Source organism: Sander lucioperca, chromosome 12 (genome assembly GCF_008315115.2).
Source record: "Sander lucioperca isolate FBNREF2018 chromosome 12, SLUC_FBN_1.2, whole genome shotgun sequence".
NCBI lineage: Eukaryota > Metazoa > Chordata > Actinopteri > Perciformes > Percidae > Sander > Sander lucioperca.
The window spans coordinates 38,982,182-39,004,681 of NC_050184.1; the positions used below are offsets into that span (position 1 = coordinate 38,982,182).

Consider the following 22,500-nt stretch of genomic DNA (forward strand, 5'->3'; position numbering starts at 1 on the left):
CAGAGGGCTTCACAGGGACGTTAAGCTTACTAAGCAGGTGATTAAAACAAAGTCAGACAGATAGAAACCAACAAAACAAAGACAGTAAACGTGGAGAGTAAAAATAATCTAAAGAAAACCAAAATGTGAGCTGTGTAAAAGGAGTGGTGGACTACAGAGAGGGGGTCGGAGGACAGTTCTTTGCTAACTTATATGAAAAGCAGTGTTTTCTCTACATAGAGGGTTTTCACCGACGTCACGTTCTGGGCGGTATCCTGATGCGCGGCCATATTGGAGGCACTCGGTGTAAACAGCTGAACGGAGTCATGAAGTATTGTGCACTTTGAATTAGGGCTGCAACTAACGATTATTATCACAGTCGATTAATCTGTCGATTATTTTCTCGATTAATCGATTAGTTGTTTGATCTATAAAAATGTCAAAACATGGTGAAAAATGTGGATCAGAGTTTCCCAAAGCCTAAGAGGACGTCCTCAAATGTCTCGTTTTGTCCAAAACTCAAAAGATATTCAGTTTACTGTCACAGAGTAGAGAAGAGACTAGAAGATATTCACATTTAACAAGCTGGAATCACAGAAATCTTAGTTTTTTTTTAATAAAAAAATGACTCAAACGATTAATCTTTTATCAAAATAGTTGCTGATTAATTTAATAGTTGACAACTAATCGATTAATCGATTCATTGTTGCACCTCTACATTGGATACTTTAAGTGAATGTAGCCATGTCTAAACAACAGAAAAGCTCATCAAAACGCGTCCAAGATGCAAAGGCATATAGGGAAGGACTTGGACCACAAGAAAAGGCGCGATATTTCGAGAAATTACGGTTTCCTGGCGGTGCAGATCCCTACGAGTCGGCTCCCTCTTTTGGATCCATGGCGACACGGTGATTCTTCCTTCAGTTGCATATCCAGATATAGTCAACTACCTGGCTTCACCGAGCCCATACACAGCAGAAGATTTTAAATCCTACAAAGGTGTGGAGGCTTAATAGCAGATGGTGTGTGTGGATGTCCAGATTTGCCCCTTGTAGATCCTGGTTGAGCTTTGCCAACTAAGCGCCTCCTTTCCTCTGATGACTTCTGGCATTCCTCTCTCTGGTTTTTAATAACTTTTGGAAGTCGATAATATTCCAAATGTTTTTCTCGGTCTGACCTATTGGTACTATTGGTACTTTGTTGTTGTTGTTGTTGTTGTTGTGATGCAGAGTACCTCCAATATGGCGACTTCTGGTCTGATGACGCGTCGTGAAAACCCTCCATTCATTTCTTAGCTGTCCGCCGCTAAAACACCGGACGTTCAAGCCAGAGAGCGGAGTTCACTTCCCGGGGAAAACAAAAAGGCTTTCACCCAGGAAATGTGTTTTCTATAAGATTATTTTTTGGGTCATTTTAGGCCTTTATTTGACAGGACAGCTGAAGACAAGAAAGGGGAGAAAGAGGGGGGGAATGACATGCAGCAAAGGACCGCAGGTCGGAGTTGGCTGCGTGGCGTGAGCGTGGTGGCTGCGTGGCGCGAGCGTGGTGGCTGCGTGGCGTGAGCGTGTCGGCTGCGTGGCGCGAGCGTGTCGGCTGCGTGGCATGTCCGTTTTTATTTGGGCTCCCATGGTAACAGGTTAGAGCGTGCACACTGCCTGCGTGACACGCACGTCTCACGAAAACACGTGCGTGCTAGAAATAGGACCAACGCCTATTTTTCACGCCACACGCCAGCGTGTTGGAAGCGTTTCCAGGCAACATAGAATATGAAAAGATGTTTATATTTCATTTAGACACAAATACATATTAATAAATGACATGTTGATGTTTGAGAGTCTCGAGGTTTTGATATAAATGTAATTTAAAAAAATAATAATAAATAATTATAGATTTTCAAATATTGCACCTGTCAATCCAGAAGGAAATATTCTGGAGCCTATTTAGCCGTCAATCCTGCTGACGTTGTCTTTGCTGTAATCAGATCAAAATATATTTATGTTTATGTTGATGAGAAACATCCATGTGTCCAGACCAGGCTAGCAGCAGCAGCGCCGCGTCAGACACCTTTCTGGTGGAAAGACGTAGAAAACGCCACGCTCACACTCACGCCACGCAGCCAGTGTGTAGCCAGCGTAACTTTCGTCGCCGCACAACGCTCACATTTTGTGGCCTAAACTTGACCGTAATGTCCGCCGAAACTACCGCCAGCTCCCGGTGCTCTGTACCCGGCTCACAGTCACCTATTCTCGGGTAACTGAACCACCGACTACCGCTGCTACAACCGAGACCACGTGGAGACTCGTTACCGTTGACAACTTCCACAACACTTTTCCGCGGTGATCCAGAAATGAAAATCTGCAGAATTTAGCAGACTGTTTTTGTGTGTTTGTGTAACATCGTTATAGGTATAGTTATAGTTATCGTTCTTGGTGTGGACGGCCCTTAAGTTAGGGTACTGCACCTTTATTTGGTCCAATTCAGTCTCTGCTGACGTCTGAGTGTTGTCAGGACATGATGGGGATTAAGAGAGAGAGAGAGGTTAGGGTGTGTGTGTGTGTGTGTGTGTGTGTGTGTGTGTGTGTGTGTAGGTGTGTTTCGGGGGTTTCCCTCCGCTCTGTGCTGCTCTGTTGAAGGTTTGAGAATCTGTCTGCAGATATTTTAGCTTCTTCCATCTTTAGTTTGTCCATGAAAAAACTGGAGCAACTTCAGAACAACCACACCTTTTAATGGTGTGTATGTGTGTGTATGTGTGTGGGTGTTAACTGTACAGTGTGTGTGTGTGTTAACTACAGTGTGTGTGTGTGTTGTAATGGGAATTTTATTTTAACATTATAGTTTGATATCTTACAAGATTCTCTTATATACTTTACAGGAGTTTCCTAATAATCTTTAATTTTGTTATAGACTTAGAGACTCCAAGAGAAGAAGCAACTGGCATCATAAACTCTGGCCTAGCTGAGAATATCCTTCTCTTTTTGGAACTCAGCGTTCCTACTGTTTACCTTTAGCAGATAAGGAGGAAAAGGGCCATAACATTTTGAACTGTATCTCCTTCTGTCTCTTGCTTTAACAGATGTTTAGGCTACGTAGGGAGCAGGATCAGAGGGGAAAGGTAGTAAAGTCATTGTGACTGTTTATGGTGTTTTTTCATCTGCGTAGCTGCTAAACTTATCCTGGAGGGGGGGGGGGTTTAAGTGAGTTCTTACTATATAGATGTATGGTTTTCTAGCAGGGTCAGAAGACCCTTTCAGATGTGCCATGAGTACTTGTGAAACTGTTTTCTCTGCATTTGCAAATGTAAATAAATACTCAAAGACCAAACTTTGGTTTAATCCTCAAATCGTCCTTATTTGTTTCATCTGGTGTTTTTGATACGCACTCCTGCTGCTAACAAGAAAAACTTCCACTACAGTGTGTTTGTGTGTGTTAACTGTACAGTGTGTGTATGTGTGTGTGTGACAGAACAGAACAACAATCTTTGATGTTGGTCCAGTATTAAGAGAGATCGCTGCAGTCTGCAGCGGAGAATCAAGCTGTAATGTAGGTTAATAGTAATTGTGCAGCTTGTATTTACCTTCACAGAAGTGCTTGATTAGCCACTGACAGACTCAGATTATTATTCTAAGTGTGTGACAACATTATGGAAAGGATCCCTACAGAGGTAGACCTTTAAAACCTCTGTGAGACCTTTCTGTTTAACCAGAAACAGCTCTGAAGTCGCTAGAGCTAAACCCACCAGACTCCATTTAAAAAAAGCAATACTTTTAGCGTGTATAGAGCCAACATATTTACACATGTAAATCTGTAAACTATGTGTTTATTTCAACCAAAACTAGAGTTGTGATGGTTGGAACAGTAGAAAGACGACCCAAAACGGCTTTTCATAGTTTTATTTTGTTTCTGTCGACTTTGAATGAAGTGTATTTTACGATGCTAAAATCATTGTTTATTTACATGGAGTCTGGTTGGTTTAGTGAACGCAATTTCCCTGATGTTTTAATGTTTAAAAAAAGGATCTTACTCTTTAATAGAAAGGTCGACCTCCTTAGAAATCCTTTCCATAATGTTGTCAGACACTTAGAAAATAGGGTCCATGTTGAAAAAACGGTAGATACTACTATTATAACTGTCCTCGCCACATGACGCTCACTTTTTCTCAGCTAAACTCAGCTGTTACGGCCTCTGTACACAGCTCACAGTCACCTTTTCTCGGCTAAACCTAACTGTAAAAAACGCAAAACTTAACTGTCACATGACCAGCCGGCTGTCGCTGTAATTTCGTAGGATAACATACACACCCGTTCATGTGAATGCGTTGCAGCATAGATTACTTTATTCCTTTATTCGGATCCCCGAACTAACAGTGTAGCAGCTACTCTTTTGCACGTAAAACAATCACAACATGTACATAAAATACCAAACATACAATTTTACATACATTTAAAACAAGACATATAGTGCAAGTAAAAGAATATCACTCTGTATACATCACATTCCAACAATTACAGTCCATTACAGTTAGATGAAGTAATGTTTAGGATGTAGGAGCCTCTGAAACTATATAAAGAATTTAGATTCATTCAAACTGAATCCTCTCCCTCCCTTCATCCTTCTCTCCGTCTCTCTGAAGGTCAGCCGCTCAAACACTGCGCTCGGCAACGATTACCAATTTCATCAATTGTGCTACAGCGAGGGAGGACGGGGGGGAGGACGGGGGAGGACAGCGGGAGGGTTTTCATTATACAGCAGCACAAGGAGGGCGAACACCAATCAGAGCTGCTCTAAGATAAATACAGAAGCAGCTAACTGACCTTCTGTCTGACTGAAACAAAGTGAAAAGGACAATTAAAGAGAGGAGATTTATGAGGCACAGAGCAGGACACACACACACACACACACACACACACACACACACACACACACACACACACACACACTAGTACATTTCACTATCTTTGTGGGGACCTGTCATTGACATAATGCATTCCCTAGCCCCTTACCCTAACCTTAACCATCACCACTAAATGCCTAACCTTAACCCTTACCCTCACCCTAACCATAACCTAATTCTAACCCTAATCCTAAAACCAAGTCTTAGCCCTCAAACAGACCTTTAACCCTTGTGGGGTCCAGCATTTTGGCCCCACAAAGCTGTGCAGACCCCACAAGTATACTGGACTCCCGGTTTTTGGACCCCACGAATATAGTTAAACAAGAACACACACACACACACACACACACACACACACACACACACACACACACACACACACACACACACACACACACACACACACTTTATGTACTTTATTTGATTCCACATTACAAGTCAAATTTCATTAGGAATCAAATTTCCTGAATGATCAAACAGATTAAAACAGATTAGCACATTGTTATGAATTATACAACACACACACACACACACACACACACACACACACAGACACACACACACACACACACACACACACACACAGAAACTGTATACTACTGGCTTTCTAAATTAATTAATATTAGAAAGAAAAGTGCTAAAGATGATGTGAGAAAATGTGTGTGTGTGTGTGTGTGTGTGTGTGTGTTTGCGCGCGCCCGGCAGGCTGCAGCGAGTTGAAAGGTCACAGGGCTGTGTTGCCATGGTTTCGACCTTGGACCGAGCAGGATCAGCTGAGGCTGATCTCGGGGATGATGTCATGGTGTGCGGTCAGCTGTTTGTTAGTGACTCGACTTCCTTCACACCGTCTTCCTGCTCTGTTGCTTGTTAAACTGCAAACATAATGTCCTTTCTAATGTTGAGTTCAGTGTTTAGCTCTCTGTGGTTAGAACTACAAACCACTTTAGTCAACTCAGTAATGAGTTTGCAAAAAGCCATCCAAACCATGCGCTGAAGACATCTTAGAGATCCTTTAAAGCAGCCATATTCAGCTCATTTTCAGGTTCATAATTGTATTTTAAGGTTGTACCAGAATAGGTTTACATGGTTTAATTTTCTAAAAACACCATATTGTTGTTGTACTGCAGTGCTCTCTCTCACTGCTGCAGATCCTCTTTTCAGCTGGTCTCTGTTTTAGCTACAGAGTGAGACCTCTTTTCTTCTTCTTCTTCTGTACTATCTTTGATTGCACTGCACATGCCCAGTAGCTCAGATGTAGATCATGTCAGCTAGCTAGCTCCATAGACAGTAAAAGAAAGGCTGTTTCTACAAACTTCAACGCGCATGTGGGCAATGATGGAGACACATGGAGAGGTGTGATTGGGAGGAACGGCCTCCCTGATCTAAACCAGAGTGGTTGTTTGTTGTTGGACTTCTGTGCTAGTCATGGATTGTCTATAACGAACACCATGTTCGAACATAGGGATGCTCATAAGTGTACTTGGTACCAGAGCACCCTAGGCCAAAGGTCAATGATCGATTTTATAATCGTTTCATCTGATCTGAGGCCGTATGTTTTGGACACTCGGGTGAAGAGAGGGGCAGAGCTGTCAACTGATCACCATCTGGTGGTGAGTTGGGTCAGAGGGTGGGGGAAGACTCTGGACAGACCTGGTAAACCCAAACGGGTAGTGCGGGTGAACTGGGAACGTCTGGAGGAGGCCTCTGTCCGACAGACTTTCAACTCACACCTCCGGCGGAGCTTTTCGTGCATCCCTGTGGAGGCTGGGGGCATTGAACCCGAGTGGACAATGTTCAAAGTTTCCATTGCTGAAGCTGCGGCGGGGAGCTGTGGTCTTAGGGTCTTAGGTGTCTCAAGGGGCGGCAACCCACGAACACCGTGGTGGACACCGGTGGTCAGGGAAGCCGTCCGACTGAAGAAGGAGTCTTTCTGGGATATGTTATCCCAGGGGACTCCGGAGGCAGTTGCAAGGTACCGAAGGGCCCGAAGGGCTGCAGCCTCTGCCGTGAAAGAGGCAAAGCAGCGGGTGTGGGAAAAGTTCGGAGAAGACATGGAGAAGGACTTTCGGTCGGCACCAAGGTGCTTCTGGAAAACCGTTCGCCACCTCAGGAGGGGGAAGCGGGGAACCATCCAAGCTGTGTACAGTAAGGATGGGACGCTGCTGACCTCAACTGAGGAGGTAATAGGGCGGTGGAAGGAGCACTTTGAGGAACTCCTAAATCCGACTAATACGCCCTCTATGGTAGAGGCAGAGCTGGAGGATGATGGGGGATTGTCGTCAATTTCCCTGGTGGAAGTTGCTGAGGTAGTTAAACAACTCCACAGTGGCAAAGCCCCAGGGATTGATGAGATCCGTCCAGAAATGCTTAAAGCTCTGGGTGTGGAGGGGTTGTCTTGGTTGACACGCCTCTTCAACATTGCGTGGAAGTCGGGGACGGTGCCTAAGGAGTGGCAGACCGGGGTGGTGGTTCCCCTTTTCAAAAAGGGGGACCAGAGGGTGTGTGCCAATTACAGGGGTATCACACTTCTCAGCCTCCCCGGTAAAGTCTACTCCAATGTTATTGTTAAATGTCTTAATACTTATATATATTAATACTTATAACCAGTGAACCCTTTTGTAAAAGTAAATGTAAGGTAGTTAACATCAGACCTGGGTGGAATGAGTTTGTGGCTGAGCAGTATGCTGAGGCAAGAGAGACCTTTAGACCAGGGGTGGCCAACCAGTTAGGTATAAAGAGCCACAAAAAAAGCCGTACCATAGCAAAAAGCCACACAACACATGCACGTCCACACTACAACAGCAACAGTGTCTTCCAGATCTGATGACAGTCATAATACATAGCAGTTTTCATAGTTTTTTTTCTCACTTAGATTGACTCAGTGGGAAACCTGACAGTCTTTGTTATCCACAATCCTTTTCAGGTCTTGCTTGAACTCGGTTGTGACCACTCGAAGAACTCTCTCACACATTTGTCACTAAAGGGTCTTTCAAACAATCGGATTCAGCAGTGAAAGGGTTAACGAGGAAGGTGATCTGTGGCCGCTGTTTTTCCTCAGGTTGCAGAATCTGTCCTCAAAACTCTGCTGCATTATTTTCCATTTTAAAGTGCCCATATTATGAAAAAATCACTTTTTCTGGGATTTGGGGTGTTATGTTGTGTCTCTGGTGCTTCCACACACATACAAACTTTGAAAAAAATCCATCCATGGTGTTTAGAGTGAGATACAGTTTCTGAATGTGTCCTGCCTTCAGTCTCTGGGTGAGCTGTTCAAAATGGCACGGCTTGTGACGTCACAAGCCGAAACGAGCTGGCTAACCGCAACCATTAGCTCGTAGCGTTAGCATACTAACGCTATGGCTAACACTAGCATGCTAACGCTAGCATGCTACCTCGTTCTCAATAGCAAAGCACTGCTACAACACACACAAGTTCACCATAATCTACAAAAGAACTAATTACATGTGCGCCCTCATTTAGAAGTCTCCCAGCTAATCCTGCCTTGTAACTGACCCAAGTTGTAGAAACAGCCTTTCTTTTACTGTCTATGGAGCTAGCTAGCTGACATGATCTACATCTGAGCTACTGGGCATGTGCAGTGCAATCAAAGATAGTACAGAAGAAGAAGAAGAAAAGAGGTCTCACTCTGTAGCTAAAACAGAGACCAGCTGAAAAGAGGATCTGCAGCAGTGAGAGAGAGCGGTGCAGTACAACACAAATATGGTGTTTTTAGAAAATTAAACCATGTAAACCTATTCTGGTACAACCTTAAAATACAATTATGAACCTGAAAATGAGCTGAATATGGCTGCTTTAAAATAATTGGCAAATGTATTGGCAGATGCATTCAATGTGGGTTTTTTTACTTATCTGAAATACTGTATGTTTCAGAAAAGTTAAAAACAACAATCAACCAATGACACAGCCCCCAGCCACACAGGAAGAGCCTCACAGGAGCAGGCAAAGAGCCGCATACGGCTCAAGAGCCACAGGTTTACCACCCCTGCTTTAGACTCTGGTCAGAGGCAGGTAGGCCTAGACATGGGGTATTGCTAGATAGGAAAAAAATTGACAAATGCTAGAGTTAAGTATGCACTTTGTTTTATTAAGAAAAATGAGAACACGATGAGAGCAGACTCACTAGCCAGAAAGCTACAGAATAACAAACTTACTGACTTTTGGCAAGAGGTCAAAGTGATGAATAACAATAAAACAACGTTACCGGCTGATATTGAAGGGGTTGGTAGCCCAGAAAAAATAGCTGAGCTCTGGTGTCAGCACTACAGTGACCTTTTTAATTGTCTTAAAAGTAATTCAGTTAGAATTAATTATGAACATATTGATTTCTCAGCAGACATGATAGTTAGGGCAGCAGATATTTTTGATGCCATTCATATGTTGGAGAACAACAAAGCCTGTGGTATGGACTGCATTACTGCAGAACATCTAAAATATGCCAGCCATAAGCTCTGCCCTCTGCTCTCCTTATGCTTTAATGGTTGTCTGGTTCATGGTGTCCTGCCAAATGATATTATGTCTGTAATATTAGTACCTAATATTAGTAACCCTAACCCCCTAACCCAAGCCTAAATTCATCTGTTTTCCTATGCTTTATTGATGCGTCAAAAGGCATTTGATAGAATTAATCATGAACGATTGTTTGTAAAATTGTTAGATAGAGGTGTCCCGAAATTTTTAGTGAGAATTTTAGAGTTTTGGTATGCCCACCAAACGTTTCAGGTTAAATGGGACAATGTTGTATCTGCTCCATTCTGTGTTAGTAACGGAGTACAGCAAGGAGGGATTTTGTCTCCTATTTTATTTAATGTCAGCTAAATAGGTTAAAAACTGTCTGTCTTGTGGGCAACACTACTGTTAATCATCTTATGTATGCAGACGACCTGGTCCTGCTCTGTCCATATAGTGCTGGGCTGCAGCAGATGCTGAAGGTGGGCTCTCAGTATGGCCTTGATTATGACATAAAGTATAATGCTAAGAAAAGTCACATAATGATAGTTAGAAGTGACGAGGACAGGAAATCAACTTTTCCGACTTTTTGTCAGATAGTCCTCTTGCTGTGTGTGAGGAAATTAAATATTTAGGTCATGTCATATCTGATGACTGGACGGATGATAAAGACCTCTACCGACAGCGCTGTGAAATCTACTCTCAAGCTAACATGCTTATAAGGAGGTTCTCTATGTGCTCTGACTCTGTGAAGTGCTCTCTGTTTAGAACCTACATCACACCGTTATATACTGCTCAATTGTGGTCTAATTATAAGAAAAAGAGTATGCAGAGGCTCAAGGTAGCAGACAATGATGCCATGAGGCTGCTGCTCCGTGTCCCTAGGTGGCAGAGTGCCAGTCATTTGTTTGTGTCCACTAGAGTGCCAACGTGTGAGGCACTCTTAAGACAACTGATGTTTAGTTTTATGTGTCTCCTGGACAAGTCAGAGAACCACATAACTGAAGCTCTAGTCAGCCCTCTGAAAAGCTGCTATAGATACACTTCTAGGTTGAGACGACATTGGTGTAATAGCCTATATAACATATAGGCTCATATGCAATTTTTATGTATTATTGTATCTCCTTTTTATACTATGTATACTGTATTATGTGTTATATGGACCTGTGTCTGCAATAAAGCTTTATATATTATATATATCTCACAAAAGTGAGTACCCCCCTCACAGTGTACAGCTTGTATAACAGTGTAAATGTGCTGTCCCCTCAAAATAACTCAACACAGAGCCATTAATGTCTAAACCGCTGGCAACTAAAGTCAGTACACCCCTATGTTAAATTCCCATAGAGGATATAATGAAATATTTACTAAAATGTGAGGCGTGTACTCACTTTTGTGAGATACTGTAGTTCTGTCAGGTACACACAGACAATACAAAATTCTTTAGGAATTTTATTGAATATATTACGAATTCAATTTGGCTGTATGGCTCTGTTCAGACATTTCACGAGCACCATGCCAGAGCAGAGAGCCAGGGGACAGCAGCAGCATTAGGGGACGCTCACACAGTTTAAGACTGCCAGAGCTGAACTATTCCCCCATATGAACAGAGCAGCAACGATGACGTAGAAGCCTACGCCACGTTATACACGACAAGGAGCTGGGGAGGAGGGGGGTAGCATAGATGCAAGCAGCAAGCAGTTAGGAACACACTAAAGCGGCTTTAAGTAGGGCGCCCTGTTTGAGTGTAGCCATTTAGCAGCGAGGGGAGTTGACCAGCTGATGCACTGATACAGATCAGCTGTTGCAGCTCAGCTGATGCAGATCGAGACCGAGACTTTTGCGATTGCAGACATCGTGAATTAAAGTGCCTGGGGAGTAGGGGAAGCGGGAGGGCCTGGATTTGGTTCCATATCCCCTGAGGAGCAGAGGAGAAGCAGGATAAGTATGTCACCCATGGCTTTTAAAACTGGGCGATTAGTATGGTTGGTGGGGTGAAATAAAGTTATGGGTTTATGGGCGTAGTGAAGAAAGTTCAGAGCCGCTTGGGAAGCTAGGGGAAAGACGGAAAGAGTGATTAATGTGGGTAAGACCAGGAATTTGGTGACAATGAAGGAGGTTGCATCACAGGACTGATATGATAAACAACAGGATGTCTCGAAGGAAAAATACAAAGGGACAGTGTTATTATGCAAGGGGTTAAGGAATCACAGGGAAGTAAAACAATGTAGGTGAACAAAAGCAGCGATACATGAGGCATACTTAATGTAGGGATAGTAGTCAAACAATCACTAGTAATGGCTAGTAATGAGCGGAGTCAGTGTTCAGGGTATAGCTTAGGCCTGGCTGAATAGACAAACGAGATACCGTGGAAGCTGATGACCTGTAGAACATGGGCCGTGGTGCTCCAAAAAAATTGCAGCAGGGAGAATAGTCCGGAGAAATAAGATAAAGCCAAGGGGGTAAGCGAGCGTCTGAAAAGCGTCCCTCCTATGGAGAGGTTCATAGGCTACCAAGCTCTCACCTCCCGTTAGCATCCCATTGACTGCCATTCAGTCATTCAAGGTTTGCTGCAAAGCATATCACTCCGCCCAAGTAGCAGAAGTAGCAGAGCTTCGCCTTGCTGAGAATATAGTTCACAGTATGTATACGGTTAGAAGATGGCTGTGTGTCATGTTACGTTGTTTATTGTACACGCTGTGACTCTACAAATCACAACATGTAAATAGGAACATGTTGGCGTTATTTTATCACTTATTCGGAGCAGTAGGCTAGTTGGAACCAGTTACCTGCAGGTTCTGTGCTAGGCTAGGCTACCGGTTTAGCTGTCAGACAGCGTTACAGCACGCACGGACACGAGAAGGGTATGTAGGGTAACTCTGAGGGTTACGGCGAATAAGCTAAAGTCCCAATAAGTCGGCGTGTTCCTTTAATGTTTGGTGGATTGGATGATTGAAGTTTGAAGAAACAAGACATATTGGCAATTTAACAATTTATTCATTTCACAAATAGGAGCGTCAGTAGCGTGTGGTAGAACCATACACAGCCACAACAGCCTGGCTCCTCCTCCTCTTGCTGGTCACCAGGAGGTGAGGAAGAGGAGGAGGAGGTGTGGAAGAACTATACACAGCCACAACAGCATGGCTCCTCCTCCTCATGCTGGTCACCAGGAGGTGAGGAAGATGAGGAGGAGGTGTGGAAGAACCAAAGTGGATACCGGGATGGATGAATGAGTATATACAGTATTTACAACAGACAGAGACGAGGACATGTCGGCACGGTTTTGTCAAGTTTATTTCTTTTCCTGCAGCGCTCCGTAATGGCGTTGGCTCCTCACAGATCTTCGGTACTCGGTGCTCGTATCTTTGAACTTAGGCTTTAAGAGGAGAGGAGGAAGAGGAGGAGGAAGAGGAGGAGAGAGAAGCTTTTCACTGAAGCATGAAATGAGAATCGGAGGATTTTTATTGGTGGAAAACACACACACACACACACACACACACTCACTCACACACACAGACACACACACACACACACACACAGACACACACACACACTCACACACACACAGACACACACACACACACACACACACACACACACACACACACACACATAGACACACACACACACACACACACACACATATACACACACACACACACACACATATACACACACACACACACACACACACACACACACACATATACATACAGACAGACAGACAGACGGACAGATATCAATCTCTGTCTGCTGCAGCTTCACACTGACAGCAGACAAACAGCTTTCTCTTTCTTTATTTCTTTTAAATTGGACCTGGAATCAAGGTTCAAGTTCAGATCGTCCTCCTGCCCCCAGACCTCTGCTGTGTGGTCTTATTATACACACACACACACACACACACACACACACACACACACACACACACACACACACTGAACACCCCATACAGACCACCAGCCAAGCTAATTGGATATGTTGTATCACCTCCCTCTGGTCTTTTGCTCTTTCTGTTTCTTACACACACACACACACAGAAGAGACCCAGTGGGAATTGGCAGCTTGGAGCGAATTGAGAGAGAAGGCAAAAAGTCATTACTTCTCTTGCTAGATTGTGTTCGTGTGTGTGTGTGTGCGTAATCCAGCCATCAGTATGCCGGTCACGCTTTGCAACAGAGGGAAGGGAATTGAAGAGAGCGAGAGTGAAAGAGGAGGAGGAGGGAGGTGACAATCTCAAACATGGAGTTCTTTTGATTACAGATGGTAAATGTGCCTTCAGTCACCTCCTCCTCCTCCTCCTCCTCTTCGTCTTCATCGTCTCCTCGCTCCCTCTCACTCGAGGGATTCCAGGTGGACGTGAGAGGAATCTCTGACCACGCTGTGTGTGTGTGTGTGTGTGTGTGTGTGTGTGTGTGTTAGTTACAGTGCAGCATGCTGTCGTGTTTTCCCGCCAGAGTCGTGCAGGTCTGCAGGAAGTTTGCAGTGAAAACATGTTTCATTAAAACTGGATTTAGGCTGCATTTTGTTTTAAAAACTCATATCTGTTGCTACTTTACCCCTCTCATTCCCCCTGCTCTGGGGTTTCCGAGCCCCTAAACTGGAGACGTGCGTGTGTATCTGTGTGTGTGTGTGAGTCTCTGTGTGTTTGTGTTTCTGTGTGTGTGTTTCTGTGCTTGTTTTACTATATTCGTGGGGTCCAAAAACCGAGAGTCCAGTATACTTGTGGGGCCCAAAATGCTGGACCCCACAAGGTTAAAGGTCTGTTTGAGGGCTAAGACTTGGTATTAGGATTAGGGTTAGAATTAGGTTATGGTTAGGGTGAGGGTAAGGGTTAAGGTTAGGCATTTAGTGGTGATGGTTAAGGTTAGGGTAAGGGGCTAGGGAATCCATTATCTCAATGACGGGTCCCCACAAAGATAGTGAAACAAACACTCGCTCAGCTATCTTTGGCGTTTGTTACTGACGCACAAAGTTCTCCTTTAGCGTCATATTTAGACGCGCTTGGTCGGGTCTCTGGACATCACTTTTCGTTCAGCCTTACTAAGGTCGGCATAAAGCGCCAGCGTGGCGCGATGAATTGCTCCGATGGAAACCCAGCGTAACGCATTCAGTGGCGTTGGCTACTGTAAACGCCACGGGCGTAGGTTTTATTTCAAACACTTTATAACCGAACCTCAGAATATTTGGAGCGTTAAACAGTTAATTTCTGCTTTCTGGTGATTTCAATTCAATCTAAGTTTATATTGATATTTAATCTAATTTAGAGGTGCAACGATGAATCGATTAATCGATTAGTTGTCAACTATTAAATTAATCGGCAACTATTTTGATAATCGATTAATCGTTTGAGTCATTTTTTTATTAAAAAAAAATAAGATTTCTCTGATTCCAGCTTGTTAAATGTGAATATCTTCTAGTTTCTTCTCTCCTCTGTGACAGTAAACTGAATATCTATCTTTTGAGTTTTGGACAAAACGAGACATTTGAGGACGTCCTCCACACCGAGCCGATAATCGGCCGTCTGACAGTCTGGCGAGGTCGGTGACTCGAGTCTGTTCGGTGTGCTCCGTGCCGTTGTCCGTCCGAGGAGCCGTCGGCCTTCATTTTGGCCGACCTGACATGCTGGGTCAGAGACAGGGCAGTCGGGACTCCATGACCCATCTGATTGGTGGAGCGCTAACCCGGAAATGGCGAGCGGATGAGCGTGACTAGAGCCTCTCAAAATCTGATGAAAATCTTTTAAACTGACCTTTGTTGATCTGAAATGAAGACAGATTCAGCAACTGCACGGCCTATTTCTCTCTTAAAATGTTTTCAGAAACACGTTTCGGTGAACTATTTTAGTCCAAGATGAGATCGTATTCTGAACGAGCCGCCATGACAGTCTGGCTGTGAATTTCAGGAGAAACGCGTTCGTCCAATCAGCTACGATTTTCATTTTTTGGGCGACAATCCAGATTAGCGCCGCCTGCTGTTATGGAGACGTATTACGTCTCGTCTCTTCGGTGTTCTGAGGAACTTTTTGGACCAACTCGGGGAGACTGATCAGTCTAACTGGCTTTACTGCCGACAGTCTGCCGTCTGGTCGGTGTGTCTGGGGCTTAACACGAACGTGCACTGCAAGGTTCACGGTTGAAATCGTTGGGAAAGATGTACGATAGAAATGTTTTGAGCCCCCTGAGCAGTTATTTTTTACCTCTTTTGGGAAGTGGGTTCTTTTAAAATTTTTTGAAGGGGGACAAAACTACTTCTTCTTAATATTGTGTGGACATCCCCTGTAGAATAAAAGTTGCTGACAGTTACAATTGCATTTGTGTTGCAAAAGAGCTGTTAGTCATTGAGGAAGTGGTTAAAAGTATCCATGAAAGTAATCCATATATAAATGCTCTCTGCCTGCCGTATGCCAACGCTCCGGTCCACTCACCCCGTCTCTGCCTGGGAATGCCCCAGCTGCCCGCACATCTGTTGACAAACTCTCACAAACAACGACGCATGCGACGGTGAAATGGCAATTTATCCCTTTAAATGTGAATAAACGACATATTGCTCCTCAGAACCACTGAAAACTGTCAAAAGATTTAACCCAAAGGTCAATTATTATGGACGCTATCTGACATTAAGGGCCCTATTTTAACGATCTGAAACGCAAATATCAAACGCCAAATGCAAGTAGCTTTGTGGTCAGATCTCTGGCGCTGTTGCTATTATACCGGCGGGATAAAAGACTCTTGCACCCGACGCAAATCTAAAATGGGTTGGTCTGAAGTAGCTACATTACTCATAGGTGTGGTTTGGGCGTAACGCAATAAACCAATCAGAGCGTTATCTCACATTCCCTTTAAAAGCAGGCGCGCTTGTTCCATGGCGGATTGCTATTATAATGGTGGATTTGCTAGGCGCACGCTCTTAATACATCCATGGGCGCACGCCAGGAGCGGTTCACAGCCGAGGTGACGGACGTTTGCTATTGATTTTTCTTTTTGACAAAATGTAAATAAAGAAATGTCACAAAAACAGACTTTCTGATGTTTTGGGCTCACTCTCACTGAATCACGAGGTTATGAATGCATGGTGATATTTTTGCAGTGTAGTCTAACATTAGACCGAGATGACCTCACTGTAGACGATGCAGCTCTTCTGTCTCTCCTCTCCCGTGCTGCTCAACATCACATCTCCTTAAGTCCTCTAATATTTCCTCATTTATATCATCAACACATCCATGATTCATGGAAATGTTGTGTAAAACAAGGTCATATGTTTCCTTGTATTTATGTATGCTTCATTAGATTTAGATCATTCACTTTCAGTGACTTTCAAGGCGGCCGCCTTAACTGCGAAGTGCTGCAGGAAACCCTGCCTGTGTGTGTGTGTGTGTGTGTGTGTGTGTGTGTGTGTGTGTGTGTGTGTAAGATAACAGTTTCTGTCTAAAAAACAAGAAGACACCCCCTCTGTGAGGATAGGATAAAAGCTTGAGGGAGAGAACAAATCAGGGCTCATTATTAGGAGGACATCTGACTTGATGTCTGTTGCTAGGGAAACTTAGACTCTGTTTGTGAACCCACAGCTGTGTAACTCTTATGCTGGACTCAGTAAACTTTGCTGAACTGAACTCTTGGTCTCAGATTGATCCTTGTGTTCTGGTAAACTTAAGTCTGGTGAAAGAAGGCGCGGGAATTAATAAATTAGAGTCAAATTTGACAGGCCTTAGGGCCTCATTTTAGACATAATTCTCTCTACAACCCCTCCCGAAATCTACACTTCTGGTAAACGCTAATCAATATCCGTGACGCGACAAGTCCCTCCTGTGCCCCTGATTGGCTAGTATTCGTTGGTTGGTTGGTTGGTTGGTTGGTTAGGTTTAGGATTGTCTTTAGATGTGAGTTGGTGTCAGATGTAAGTGGATGGTAGGCATTAGGTGACTGTGAGTGCTGGAGCGGGACTTAAAACAGACTCAGATAAAAATGTTTTGAAAGAGGAGAGCGATCACCCCTGACTTTTAATTTATTTATTTTATCTTTCTTTATTATTTAATAAATAATTATTATAATTATTATTAAAATAATAATTTAATAATAAAGTTTATGTTTTCACTTTATTTATTTTATTTTATTTATTTACTTATTTATTTCAAATGTTTGGTCCGATCAGAAACATCTTTATCTTACTGTGTATGTCTGTGCTGACTGTCTACGATAAATGACAAATAAGTTCCAAAAAAACAAACAGCCTCAGATAGTTTTATTCTTCCCGGCATGAAGCTGTGATGGAGCATCAATATGTCTGTTAACCGTCTCTTTCTGTCTGTCTCTGCAGGACTGAACTCAGCGGGAGACTCCACACACTCTGCAGGTAAATCACATTTTAAACATGCACGCACAGACACCCACGCACACACAGACACGCACACACAGACACGCACGAACATATGCACGCACACATGCACAGACACGCACGCACAAACATATGCACGTTCACAGACACGAACACACAGACACGCACGCACGAACGCACAGACACGCACGCACAAATGCACAGACACGCACGCACGAACATATGCACGCACAGACACGCATGCAAGCACAGACACACACGCACAGACACGCACGCACGAACACACAGACATGCACACATGCACAGACACGCATGCATGCACAGACATGCACGCACAGACACACACGCATGCACAGACATGCACGCACAGACACGCACGAACATATGCACGCACTCATGCACAGACACGCACGCACGAACACACAGACATGCACACATGCACAGACACGCATGCATGCACAGACATGCACGCACAGACACACACGCATGCACAGACATGCACGCACAGACACGCACGAACATATGCACGCACTCATGCACAGACACGCACGCACAAACATATGCACGCGCACAGACACGCACGCACAGACAGGCACACATGCACAGACACGCACACACAAACGCACAGACACGCACGCACGAACAGACACGCACACACAAACGCACAGACACGCACGCACGAACAGACACGCACGCACGAACGCACAGACACAAACGCACAGACACGCAAGCACAAACGCACAGACACACACGCACGCACGAACATATGCACGCACAGACACGCATGCAAGCACAGACACACACGCACAGACACGCACGCACGAACACACAGACATGCACACATGCACAGACACGCATGCATGCACAGACATGCACGCACACACACACGCACGCACAGACACACACACACGCACGCACAGACACACACACACGCACGCACAGACACGCACGCACAAATGCACAGACACGCACGCACAAACGCACAGACACACACACACGCACGAACATATGCACGCACAGACACGCATGCAAGCACAGACACACACGCACAGACACGCACGCACGAACACACAGACATGCACACATGCACAGACACGCATGCATGCACAGACATGCACGCACAGACACACACACGCACGCACAGACACACACGCACGCACAGACACACAAACGCACGCACAGACACATGCACGCATGAACACATAGACACGCACGCACACACAGACATGCATGCATGCACAGACACACACACACACACACACACACACACACACACACACACAGGATAAACCACAAGACTTGTACAGCCAGATAGTTTTGTGATGTATGCCGGTGGATTTTCTTTTCATCTACCCGATCACACTGGAGACAAGACTGAGTAAAACTGCTGTTGATTACGAGACGAGACCGAGACATTCAAAAAGTCTTGCGGCCGAGACCAGGAGGTTTTCTCATGTTAGTGGAGGAAAGACAAACTTCAGTTTGAAGTTATTTCAAAACACCGAAACTGAGTGATCTCATTACGTCTTTAATATCTTCAGTTCCCGTGTGAAGACATGTGTTCTCAGTTTATCTCTCTGACATCAGCGTGACTTCAGGAGACATAATTATTTGCCGCACAAAAGCACTTTTTCTTAAATCCCAACGTAACACAATTACTTCGTAATCTCCAGAAAAACTTGTTATCTCGACACAACGAGTTCCTGGAGTTGTGTGTGTGTGTGTTAACTGTACTGTGTGTGTGTGTGTGTGTGTGTTAACTGTACTGTGTGTGTGTTAACTGTACTGTGTGTGTGTGTGTGTGTGTGTGTGTGTGTGTGTGTGTGTGTGTGACCCAGTAATAGGAGCCGCACATTCCTGATTAATGATGCAGGTTGGACCCAAACAATGAAAACACACACACACACACACACACACACACACAGCCTGATACATTTGTACATTAAGGCTGTCGGACGAATTTCGGAAATTGAATATAATTCGAATATTTAAAGAAAATCAATAGTAATTTGATGGAATTTGGTTGAATGGTTGTTTATTCCTTTGTGGGGTCAAACAAACAGGACTTTCCCCCAGGAGACCGGGGCTCATGTCCCGTCTGAAAAGAAAAGGAAACAGAGTTTTTTTTTACTTTAGGGAACAAACGGAGCTACGTCGCGTTCTGCGTCACGTGTTAACGTTCAGGAAGTGAAGTCACGTCTGATTTGAACCCAAGCCTCCATCTTTTTATCACCTTAACGCAGTAGTTTTGGTGTCTAAACCTAACCACACTGGGACCGTTTCACAACGTTACCAACGTGTTTAAAACTACGACCGTTACCTTCTCTGGTGTAGATATGAGGACGGAGAACTCTCGAGTGGGTGGGGTCAGAGTCGATTCTGATTCCAATTCTGATTCTTCCTTTCGATTCCGGTTCTCATCGATTCTCGATTCCGAGTCTTTGAGGGGCGGAGTTGAAACGGGTCACATGTAGGCCTGTCGCAATATGCAAAAAATCAATTAATCGCATGATAAATAAAGATGAGCTCGATCATTTTTAAATGGAAATTATCGTGGCCGGAAAAAATTCCATTTATTTATTGTTTTTGATTGTTTTGTAAATTTATTGCAGATATTTAAAATGTCTTCCAGTTCCAGTGTTAAATATTCTTTAGAAATAAAAGTGTATTGATCTTTGAAAAGGTGTCCCTGCATTAGAGGTGCAACGATGAATCGATTAATCGATTAGTTGTCAACTATTAAATTAATCACCAACTATTTCAATAATCGATTAATCCTTGGAGTAATTTTTTTATTAAAAAAAATAAGATTTCTGTGATTCCAGCTTGTTAAATGTGAATATCTTCTAGTTTCTTCTCTTTCTTCTGGGACAGTAAACTGAATATCTTTTGAGTTTTAGACAAAACGAGACATTTGAGGACGTCCTATTAGGCTTTGGGAAACACTGATCCACATTTTTCACCATGTTTTGACATTTTTATAGATTTACAGATTAATCGACTATGAAAATAATCGTTAGTTGCAGCCCTAACCTGCATTATTATGCCATTATCATTATATTATATTAGATGAAAATGGTCTCAGAACGACAATATTATCGTTTATCGTAGAGCTGAACGATTTTTGAAAATAATCTAATTGCGATTTTTTTTCCCAAATATTGCGATTGCGATTCGATATTCAATTATTTTTTTAAGCTCTTTGTCTTCTGTATTATTCAACAAAGACAAACAATAAATCATTTTATAGTATGAACAGACAATTACACACTAGACAGTTAAATAAGTAACAATATATATATATATATATATATATATATATATATATATATATATATATACACACACACACACACACACACACACACACACACACACACACACACACACACACACAAGTGTAATTTTTTACAGTGCCCAGAGAGGAGCTGCCTCCAGCCCCTCCCCCTCGTGAAGTTGCGTGCTGCCGTGTGCACTTGTTCAGAGAGGCTATCGTTACGTTAGCTAGTTGCTGGCGTTCTTGTCGTGGGATTAACTGTACTAATAAAACTGTTGAAACACCGCGGCCACGCTGCTGTGAAAGCTCCCCGAACGTCATTTATCAGAGTCTGGTTGTTACCCCTCTCAGTGGCAGCTCCTCCACTCCATATCTTTATAACGGAGCTAACCGCTAACCGGAGCTAACCGGAGCTAACCGCTAATCAGAGCTAATCGTTGCCAACCGAGCCTTCAGTTCTGCGTGTCTGTATCCATTAACTGCATGTATGGACTCAAGCCCGAATAAAACCCTTCATTTTATTAAAATGGTGACAGGCCTGGTCACGTGCTCATTTCACAAATAAGAGGAACGTTGTATTTTGATTCAATGGTGGAAGTTGCAGTTTTACAGCTTTTTCAATGTAAAATAAAGCCCCACTAGAGCGCCGCTTACTGAGCTCCAAGGCTGCAACACAACAAGCGCCTGGCTGCTACGGAAACCAAAACTTGCACATATTAAATTTGGAACCTACGATCAGATTTGAAACCAAATCCTCCAAACGATTCCAATAAAGAACCGATTCCAAGTAGGAATCGGTTCTCGATGCCCAACCCTAGACTTCTCTGCATGTAGTCTGTCTGCCTCTCCAGCCCAGTCGCACGCCAGTTCGTGAAATGGTCACGTTATTGAATCTATTGATTTGTGTACCGAAGACGTTAATGTTGTTATTTTCGTGTGGTGAGGACGAATTTGAAAGTAATGTATTTCAATGGGAAGCATATTTCATGATCACAGAACGACAACGGTAGCGAGTAGTATTGATAAGGTGAAAATCCACGCAGGGGGGTTGGTCTGAGGGGAGGACGGGTAACAACACAGGACTTTCACCCCGGAGACCGGGGATCGCGTCCCGCGTGTTGCAGTTCCTTTCCGCGTTATTCTCTTCCTAACCACAACCGTGCTGTTGTTGTGGCCGGCGTGTGGCGTTTAATTTCCCCCTTGTGGTGTTTAATTTCCCCGTTGTTGCGTCCCCCAGAGCACCCCAGTTTCATGGCAGGTCGTAAAATTGTCACGTTCGAAAATCGTGACCTATACATGAATAAATAAATCAAAATAACATGACCATTTCACGACCTGAGACCGAGTTGGCCTCTCCTCCCTCTCCACCACTTCCACTACCTCCTATAACAACAGTTATTGTACTGACTGTCCACTGGCCCACTGTTCACTGCTTACACTGTTCACTGCTTACACTGTTCACTGCTTACACTGTTCACTGTTTACACTGTTTACACTGTTCACTGTTTACACTGTTCACTGTTTACTGTTTACACTGTTCACTGTTTACACTGTT

General features: G+C 43.8%; 1 protein-coding gene across 4 annotated transcripts in view; it reads left to right on the forward strand.

Annotated features, from left to right (window-relative positions):
• The window catches only part of LOC116045476 (extracellular sulfatase Sulf-2-like), a 90,994-nt gene that overhangs the window by 1,106 nt on the left and 67,388 nt on the right, over window positions 1-22,500 (forward strand). For all 4 annotated transcript variants that reach the window (XM_036008245.1, XM_036008242.1, XM_036008246.1 and 1 more), the window contains exon 2: window positions 17,651-17,686. The gene's annotated coding sequence lies outside the window, so the exon portion shown is untranslated. The remainder of the gene's footprint in view (window positions 1-17,650; window positions 17,687-22,500) is intronic.